The sequence below is a fragment of the Vicugna pacos genome, chromosome X, assembly GCF_048564905.1.
Source record: "Vicugna pacos chromosome X, VicPac4, whole genome shotgun sequence".
Classification (NCBI taxonomy): domain Eukaryota; kingdom Metazoa; phylum Chordata; class Mammalia; order Artiodactyla; family Camelidae; genus Vicugna; species Vicugna pacos.
The window spans coordinates 38,256,038-38,266,847 of NC_133023.1; positions in this window are offsets into that span (position 1 = coordinate 38,256,038).

Sequence of the window (10,810 nt, forward strand, 5' to 3'; positions counted from 1 at the left end):
TCCTCGCTTGGTACCCCAGAGTTCATCTTTTTTCCTACTGTTTCTAGATACCACTTTTATTACATGTCAATTTCTATTTCTGAATTTTCTCTTTTATTCCATATGTCTCTCTATTTATATGCTAGTTCTACTCTTAAGGTTTTATAATATGTTTTGTTATCTGATCATTCTGGTCCCCTATCATTATTCTTTTTTTTTTCAAAATTTTCTGACTATTTTTTTCCATATGAATTTCAGGATCAGCTTGTTTAGTTCCAGTCCTCAACTTCTTTATTTACAGTTTTTTTTCCTTAAGGTTTTCTCTATAGCTGATAATGGAGACTTGTGGCTTCTGGTTTTAACTATATTTTAATCAAGTTTGAATTAGAATATTTGAAGCTTATAGAGTTTTACTTGACATTACAAAGTCATCTGCCAAGATTGGGGGAAATTTCTCCTTTATTATGATTTTTAAATTTTAAATTTTAGTTGTTCTTTGAATAAGTGGTAAACTCTGTTGGTACAAAATTCAAAAGGAACAAAAGGGTTTAAAGTGAAAAATCTCCTTCCCATCACTGTCTCCCAGACACCCAGTTTTCCTCTCTTGAGACAATCTATGTTGCCGGCTTTTTTTCAGATAGTCTATGCCAATACAAGCAAATATATGGATAGATTTTTCTATATTCTCTTTTTATATAAGTGGTAACACACTTTATGCTCTGTTCTGCACCATGCCTTTTCCACCTAACAATATTTTTAGGAAGTCATTCTAAATTAGTACATAACAAATTTATTCCCCCTTCCTATGGCTACATAGTATTTCATTGAATAAATGTATCACAAAGTACTACTGTTGCTGTTGATATAAGTTGTTTAAAGATCTAGCGCTATTATATACTGCATGATTCCATTTGCATGAAATTCTAAATATTGCAAGCTAATCTATGGTGACAGCAAGCAGATCAGTGGTTGCTTGGGGATTGGAGATGGAGCTGGGGGGATGGGACATCTGTCAAAATTCATTGACTTGTATACTTTAGATGGGTGCAGCTTATTCTACCTAAATTATACCCCATTAACATTGCTTTTAACAAATCTATTGCTCTTATAAGCAATGCTATAATAAATAACTTTAAAATGTGTCCATTCCCGCCATCCCCACCTGTTTTTTAATTATGTATTATGACTTCACAACATTTCATTTTGTTTCTTTTGAAAAGAATGATTTTGATACAAAAATCCAAAAAGATACTCATTTGTTTATTTAATTGCTCATTTGGTTTTTGTCTGTCCCTGTCCCCTCACTCTCTGCCCCCAGGAAAGAACAGGACCTTTGTCTATTTCATTCACCATCTTATCCCCAGAGCACAGAATGGTGCCTAGTACAGAGAAGGTGTTTGATAAAATATCTGTTGAATACAAACGGCCAATAGGTGCATGAAAAAATGCTCAATATCACTAATTATGAGAGAAATGCAAATCAAAACTATAATGATGTATCACCTCAGTCAGAATGGCCATCATTCAAAAGTCCACAAATTGGAGGAGGGTATAGCTGAGTGGTAGAGTACATGCTTAGTGTGCATGAGGTCCTGGATTCAATCCCCAGTACCTCCTTAAACTAAATAAATAAACCTAATTGCCTTCACACAGACACACACACACACAAACTTTTAAAAAAAAAAGTCCACAAATGGTAAATGCTGAAGAGGGTGTGGAGAAAGAGGAACCCTCTTACACTGTTGCTGGGAATGTATTTTGGTGCAGCCATTGTGGAAAACAGTATGGAGATTCCTCAAAAAACTAAAAATAGACTTACCATATGATCCAGCAATCCCACTCCTGGGTATATGTCCAGAGGAAACTCTAATTTGAAAAGACACATGCACCCCAATGTTCACAGCAGCACTATTTACAATAGCCAAGACATGGAAGCAACCTAAATGTCCATCAACAGGTGACTAGATAAAGAAGTTGTGGTATATTTATACAATGGAATACTACTCAGTCATAAAAAACACTGAAATAATGTCATTTATATCAACATGGATGGACCTGGAGATTGTCATTCTAAGTGAAGCCAGAAAGAGAAAGAAAAATACAATTTGATAACATTTATACATGAAATCTTAAAAAATGACTCAAATGAACTTATTTACAAAACAGAAACAGACTCACAGTCATAGAAATCAAACTTATGGTTACCGGGGGGAAAGAAGGTGGGGAGGGATAAATTGGGAGTTCAGGATTTGTAGATACTAACTACTACACATAAAATAGATAAACAACAAGGTCCTAATGTACAGCACAGGGAACTATATTCAATATCTTATAATAGCCTACAATTTAAAAGAGTATGGAAAAGGAATATATGTATATAGATATATGTATAACTGAATCACTCTGCTATATACCAGAAATTAACACAACATTGTAAACCAACTACACTTCAATAAAAAATAAAGAGATAACATAATTTACCTGTTGAAAGAAAGAGCATTAAAATGTATATTTTCAGGCTTCACTCCTAGGGATTCTGATTCAGTAGGTCTGTGATCGATTCTGGGAATCTGTATTTTTAAGATGCTCCCCTGGGGAATTCTGGTCATTAACCAGGTTTAGAACAATGCTTGAATTCAGGCCACCCAGCTTCTCACCCAGGTAGCCACAGCAGCAGCCTCCTTCCTCCTTCCTGAACACCACACCCTTCTTAAAACGTTGCAGTGTTGTGGTGGATTGCTTCCAAAGATTGCCACCACCATCCCTTCCATCCTGGATGCCTTTTGCAATGTGATTTTTTTGCCTCCTCCTGTCAAGAGGGGGAGACTGTTTTTCTCCCCTTGAATCTTGTCTGGTTTTGTAACTTGCTTGGACTAATAGAATGTGATGGAAGTGATGCTGTGCCAGTTCCAGGCTGAGGCCTTAAATGGCTTTGCAGCCTCCATCTTGGTCCTTTTGGAAACTATGTGGAGGAGAACTGAGGCACCCAGCCAACAGCCTCCACCGAGGTCCCAGAGCTATGAATGAGGCCGTCTGGGATCCTTCAGCCCCCATGGAGCCATCCAAGCTGACATCACACAGAGAGGAGTCTAGCTGCTTTTGGTAAACCTTGACCAAATTCCTAACCAACAGAACTATGAGCAATGAAACAGTACTTGTTTTAAGCTCCGAAAATTTGGAGTGGATTGTTACAGTCATAGATAATTAGAACAAATATTACTATCTTACTTTCAGGATAAAGTCCTAAATCCTTAGAGAGATTGAATGGCCTGGGATGACCTGACCCCTGATCATCTCTCTAACCTCATCTCTTGCTAACCTTCCCCAGTCTAGCAAAGTTTATCTAAGCCCCTAGGCTCCAGACACTGTTTCACTGTGCTTGTGACTTTGGAATAAGATCGGCCTGGGGTTGTCCAAACTGTATGACTTTGGTTAAGTCACAGAAACTCTCTTGGTTTTATTGTTCTCATCTTTGAAATAGGAACAATAATAGCACTTACCTCACAAGACATAAGACTGTTGGATGAATTCACCAAGATGATGCATGAGGAGCATTTAGGATAGCACCCAGCACATACATAGCACACAGTCAATGTTAGTGATGATGATGATGATGATGATGATGATAATAACAACAACTACATTGTCTTGAAGTCTATTTGTTTTCCCCTCTAGACTGTAAGCTCTGTGAGGACAGCAGATACATATTTTGTCAATTCTTATATCCCTAGTGTCAATAAATAATCGTTGAATACATGAATGTATAAATGAATCTGCAAGACAGTAAATAAGCAAATTTGTGTGTGATGCAACATAAGTGAACAGGATTGCTAACAGTGGATTGCTGTCAACCTCTTATTCCTTAAGAACAAAGCTTCAGGTGGTAGCTAAGTCGACAGAGGTCATTGCTTTGCAATACGTAATTGTATTAAATCAACACATTGTACTGCTTCAAATTACATGATATTGTATGTCAATATCACATGTCAATATCAATATGTTAATGCTGAGATATCTCAATAAAGCTGGAAAAAAAGAAAAGAAAAAGCAGCACTTCAGGCATTTGTTAGTTCCACTTATTACAAAAATGTGATGAAGATGTCTCAGGATCCTGATCAGGTAGAATCAGAGTGTTGACCCTGGTTCTTTGATTATAGTTTTTTGATTTTGACTGTTTTCTTCCAACATAAATGCTATAGTTGGGCTCTCAGTTAATTCTGCTTCTGAAAAGGCCACAGAAGTCTCTTACTTTTGTCATTTGTAAGGGCTTTGTTTTTAACGTGTGTCATTTATCGGCTTATAAAAATTATATTGTGATTGGAGGAAAGGAATTCAGTGGGGCTTAGGGTTTGTTTGCTTTTTTTTTTGCAGAGGAAAGGCAATTTTCTATTTACCATTTCCACTTTAAGCGTCTGCAAGGCTCTTCGTTTTTGTTTTTGACGACAAGCATGGACAACCGCTGGTAGTCAAGGAGATAGGATCATTACTGCAGTCTGAGAGCTGAAAACAGTCAGATGTGTCACATTATTAATTAACCTGCTGCATTATTTTTCCATATTCTCTTCATACCCAGTCCCTTGCTACCCTGGTTATTAACAACTAATATAATTTATCCCTCAGAGGCCCTCACAGTGACATAAGTGTGCTTTTAAAAACAGAACTACCAAACAAGGCAGGAAAATATCATATCATTTATAACACCAGAGCCTACTTATAAAATGAAATAATCAGGTCTTTTATGACAATCTAATGGTGACTTACAGCTTATTATGTAACAAGAAAAAGAAACCATAGGGTTTTTTCATAGCAGATAGAAATTACTGAGTTTGTTTTTGTTTGTTTTGTTCATGTTTTTACAAAAAGAATCTTAATGTTTTCCACACTATGCTCATTTTTCCCACTTCCTCTCTGCCCAGTCTCTCTCAAACACACTCCAGTTAGGCTAGGCTCTTGTCCCTACTTCTGTACCAAAACTGCTCTTGTCTAAGTCCCTGGCAACCTCCACGTAACCAAATCCCATGGTCTCTACTTTCTACATGAAAGAATTTTTTGCCTCTGGCCTCTGGCCTCTCCTACCTCACTGGTTATTTCTTATTAGCTTTGTTTTAATTTTGAAGTAATTGAGGATTCACAAGAAGTTGTAAAAATAATACACAGAGGACCTGTGTACCCTTCAACCAGCTTTCACCAACGATAGCCTCTGACACACCCAGAGTATATAATCAAAACCAAGAAACTGACATTGGTACGATGAAACTATGGGCCTTACTTGGACTTCACCAGTTTTTCATGCACATATCTTGAGGGGGAGTGTGTAGTCTCGATCATGTATTCACCATCACAATTAGGACACAAACTATTTCATCACCACAAAGAAACACGCCGCCTTTAGCCATACCCTAGCCCTAGCCCCTGGTAGCCACTAATCATTTCTCATCACTAAAATTTTGTCATTTCAAGAGTATTATATAAATGGGATCGTGTGAACTTGGCTTTTTTTTTTCACTCACCATAATGCCATTATAACATGAGAAAAAAACAATTCAAGCTGTTATGCGTATTACGAGTACATTCCTTCTTTTGGCTGAGTAGTAGTCCGTTGAATTGATATGCCACAGTGTGTTTATTTGTTTGACCGTTAAAGAACATTTCACTTGTTTAGAGTTTTTGGAAAGTATAAATAAAACTGCTATGAACATTATCTGTAGGTAATACATCATTTCTCTCTGGTCCCTTTCAAGATTTTTTTTCTTTGTCTTAAGTTTTTGGTAATTTGATTATGATGCATCATTGTGGGTTTCTTTGGGTTTATCCTGTTAGGATTTGCTCAGCTTCTTGAATTTTTAGGTTTATGTCTTTTAGTAAATTTTGTTATTGCCTACAGGTCCCTGAGGCTCTCTTCATTATTTTTCAATCTATTTTCTCTCTCTTGTTCATATAGGATAATTTCTTTGGATAGGTATGTAACTTCACTGGCTCATTTCTCTAGCATCTCTGTTCTGCTAGTGAGCCCATCAAGTGAATGTTTTTATTTCACTTATTGTATTTTACAGTTCTAATCTTTCCATTTGGTTCATTTTTGTATCTTTTATTTCTGAGACTTGCTAATTTCTTATTTGTTTCAAGAATGTTCATGATTGCTTGTTAGAGCACCATTATGACAGCTGCTTTAAATTTGTTGTCATCTGTATTATCTCAATCTTGGCAACTGTTAATGGTGTTTCCTCATTCAAGTTGAGATTTTTGTGTTTCTTGGTATGATGAGTAATTTTTATTGTATCTCAGACATTTTGAGTGTTCTTTAAAAATTGTGAATCACTATGTTGTACACTTGTAACCTATATAATATTGTACATCAATTACATCTCAAATTTTTAGGTTTATTTATTTATTTTTAAATGGAGGTACTGGGGATTGAACACAGGACCTCATGCATGCTAAGCACACACTTTACCACTGAGCTATACCTTCCCCCCTCAATTTTTAAAAAAGTAATAAAAATCATTTTCTTAGCTCCCCTCTCTCAGTAATCCTCCTTCCACTTTCTAGTTGGGAAGGAAAGGAGTGTGGCTTTATGTGGTGTTCATCTGGAATCAAGCAAGTTTAATTAAAGTGTTTCTGTCCTGCTGAGCCCCCCTTTCCCTCATCCTTTGGTAAGACAGAGTGGGCTTTTGGGGGACATTTTTGTCTGTGCTCATTGTTATTTCTGGATTGTGGGCCTGTCTGGTACCTGGGCAATGATACATAGGAGATTTTAAAAAATTTTAAACTGCTGGGTTTTTCCTTAAGTCCTGAGGTCCCCAGTCAGTCCACCTTTTCTCCACCTTTCAAAGCCTGCTAATTATTGCTTTATCAATTTTAAAAAAATTTTATTAAAGTGTAGTTAATTTACAATGATAGTTTCAGGTGAACAGCAAAGTGATTCAGTTATACATATACATCCATGTATGTTTTCTTTTCAGATTCTTTTCTGTTATGTTATTACAAGAAATTGAATACAGTTCCCTGTGCTATAGAGTAGGTCCTTACTGCTTATCTGCTTTGTCAATTTTGTCCAGGTTTTTTAAATTAATGGGTTGAGTAGAGTGAAAAGTGCTTACTCCATCTCGTCTGGAACAGAAAGCCCATTATCAGTTTTTGTTGCTGGTTCTTCCTCATAGTCCCCAAGGCTCCATCTCTATACATCTTTTAATCTCTAGCTACATTCATCCCTAGCTGATCTCATCAAATACTTTGACTTTAATTACCATAGTAACTAGCTCTCAAACAAATATCTTCAGCTGCGATCACTCTCCTCAATCCCAGACTCACATATTCAGTTACTTTAGATGTCTGATGGACACCTCAAACTAAACGCTTCCAAAACCAAATTCATGATTTTTTCTGTCTAAACTTGATCCTTCTTCATTCTTCTCCATCTCAGTAAATAGCAACCTTCTTCTGCCAGGTGCTTAGATCATCTTTGATTCTTCTCTTTTTCTCTACTTCAGTTCAGCCCATTGATGTGTCTTATCAGCTCTACCTTCAAAATAAAACCAAAATCCAACTCATCATTTGCACAGCTACCTTCCTGATCCAACCCAATATCACCTCTTACCAGGATTGTTGGAATAGCCTTCTAACTGGTTCCCCTGATTCCATTCTTGCCTTCCCTACATTTTGTTCTCCACTCTACTGTAACCCTTTTTACATGTAAACCAGATCATGTCAAACTCAGAGTTCCAATCATACCCCTACCTGATATGGTGCTGCCTCTCTTCTTGCCTAGGTTTCCTACCAATCTCCTTGCTCTCTGCCTCTATCACACTGGCCTTTGTGCTGTTCTTAGAACTTGTCAAACATTTCCTGCCTTTTAGTGCCAGCATTTGCTGTTTCCTTTCTCAGGGATGCCCTTGTTCCAGATAGCCAAGTGATCTGGTCCCTCACTGCCCTCAGGTTTCTGTTAAAATGTCTCCTCCCTGCCCATCCTCTCTAAAACAGTACCCCTGCCTCTCTGTCTCTTTGTCCTGATTAACTTTTCTCCCAAGCATTTGTCCCAGGTATCTATAATTGTGTAATAAACTACCCCACAGCTTAGTGGCTTAAAATGACAACTGTTTTATTTACTCACAATTTGGGGGGATAGAAATTCAGGAATTCTGGAGCCTCAGCTGGGATAGATTTAATGGCTGGGAGCTGGCCTCATATGTATACAGCCTCACTTCTTGCTGGATTCCTTAGTTCTCCTCCACAATGAACTCTTCACATGGCTAGCTTGGGATTCTTCACCAAGAGATGGTCTCAGGGTGATTGGATTTCTTACATGGTGGCCGGCTTTTCCCTTAAATGAAGTGGAAATTGCCAATTGCCAGGCTTTTTAAAAGCTAGACTCAGAACTAATATGGCAACACTTCTGCAACATACTCATATATATATATGAGTATATATATATATATATATACATATATATATTTTTTAATTGAAGTATAGTTGATTTGCAATGTTGTGTTAGTTTCTGGAGTATAGCATAGTGATTCAGTTATATATATATTCTTTTTCATTATAGGTTATTATAAGATATTGAATATAGTTCCCTGTGCTATACAGTAGGACCTTGTTGTTTACCTCTGCAACATACTCTTTTTTTTCAATTGAAGTATAGTCAGTTTACAATGTTGTGTCAATTTCTGGTGTACAGCATAATGTTTCAGTCATACATATATACGTTTCCATTTTTTTATTATAGGTTACTACAAGATATTGAATATAGTTCCCTCTGCTATACAGAAGAAACTTGTTGTATATCTATTTTGTTTATAAGAGTTAGTCTCTGCAAATCCCCAACTCCCAATGTATCCCTTCCCCCCTAGTAACCATAAGTTTGTTTTCTATGTCTGTGTGTATGTTTCTGTTTTATAAATAAATTCATTTGCATCTTTAATTTTTTTTAGATTCCACATATAAGTGATCTCATATGGCATTTTTCTTTCTCTTTCTGGCTTATTTCACTTGGACTGACGATCTCCAGGTCCATCCATGTTGCTGCAAATGGCATTATTTTATGCTCTTTATGGCTGAGTAGTATTTCATTGTATAAATATACCACAGCTTCTTTATCCACTCACCTGTCGATGGACATTTAGGTTGTTTTCATGTCTTGGCTATGGTAAATAGTCTGCAATATACTCTTGATGAAGGAAAGAAACAAGGCCAGCCCAGACAGGAGAGAGAAAATAGACCCCACCACTTGGTGGGAAGAACAGCATGCATGTACAGGGAGGGAAGGAATTGATGATGGCCATGGCTAGCTTTGAAGATGATTTACCACAGCAGTTATCACCACTTGGCATTATTCATATTTGTTTATACCACTAGGATGTAAGCTTCATGAGAGCACGGCATTGTCTGTTTAGTTCACTACTATATCCCCAGGGCCCAGAACAGTATCTGACACATAGTAGGCACTCAATAATTATTTTGTTAATAAATTCTGTTTAAGAGCTAAAATTAGGAGATTCTTTACTCCAGAAAACCTGAACCATTGCTTCTCGGCCTTTTGGCTAAGATCAAGTGCAAAAAACCTGAATCATTATCACTATAACAGTTAAGCTCTACTGATACCTGGTCCAGCATTTTACTATATATCTTTAATTACAAACTCACAACACAGAGGGATGTTTACAAATTTTACTTGTGGCGAAAACACACCATGTACCCTAGAAGAGCAGAAGTGGAGTCCTGAGAGGTCCATGGACCTGGAAAGAGGCACACTGCTGTCCATGCCAAAGCTTAAGGATGTTACATGATTGTTAGGTAAGCCTCCTCTTAGCAAAGTCACGTCCAAAATCAAAAGGAACACTTCCTGGCCTAGAAGATAAGCCAGTTATAGTAACTACTCATTCCTAACTCTTCAAGAGGTCCCACAACTTCTAAGACACTTAATTAAAGCCAAGGAAAGAGGATAGATATACAATATATGGGTGACAGTAGGGAGACAGTGAGTCAGCCAGTTAACTGAGTGCAGGGAGGCATGGGACTTCGTATCCATGTACCAAATGTGCTGTGGGTACCTCCCACAGCTCCCATTCAAGGGGCAGCCCTTAGACATGCATTGTTCAGTCCTGTGATGTCCTGCTTGCCTCATATGTTTAGACTGAAGGTCAGGTACTCATGTGACCCAGGGGCAACAAATCTATAGACAGGCCAGTAATCTAGGATTTCACCTGCTAAGAGAAGGTTAGCTAGGTGATATTCCAGTCTGAGGAATTTAACTGGGAAAGACCAAAATAATTGGTGGCGACGATGAGCCATGTGTAAGGAGAAATTATGAGCGAATAGAAATTATGAATTAAAAAAGCTACAAGATACTGAAAAGATATAGATTGAGGAGGCCAACTGGTAGTCAGACATACAGAGAGTAGCTTAAGCTCATAATAATAAGACCAGAACACAAAGATGAATGGCCAGAATCTCCTGCTGTTCCTCCTACCACCTTAGATTCCTCCTACTCGACTCCCCAGTAGATGCCCAAGGCAAATTCTCCACTACTGTGTTTGCAAGGGGCTCTTTCTATGTTCACAAATAATGCACGAAGGAACTTTTTCATTATTATGACCATAACATTTAATCCAGTCATCTTTTCTGTTCATTTTCCAACCCTGATAAGAACCATAAGCAGATAAAAAAAAAGGTATCCTCTTGGTATATTTCCCAGGAGTAAGGAAAGGAAGTGTAAGTAAGATTGGACCTCTAAACTTCAAACCAACAAAGAGAAATATGAAGATTAGGTTTAGATTTTTTTTATTGAATTATAGTTGATTTACAATGTTTTGTTTGTTTCTGGTGTACGGCA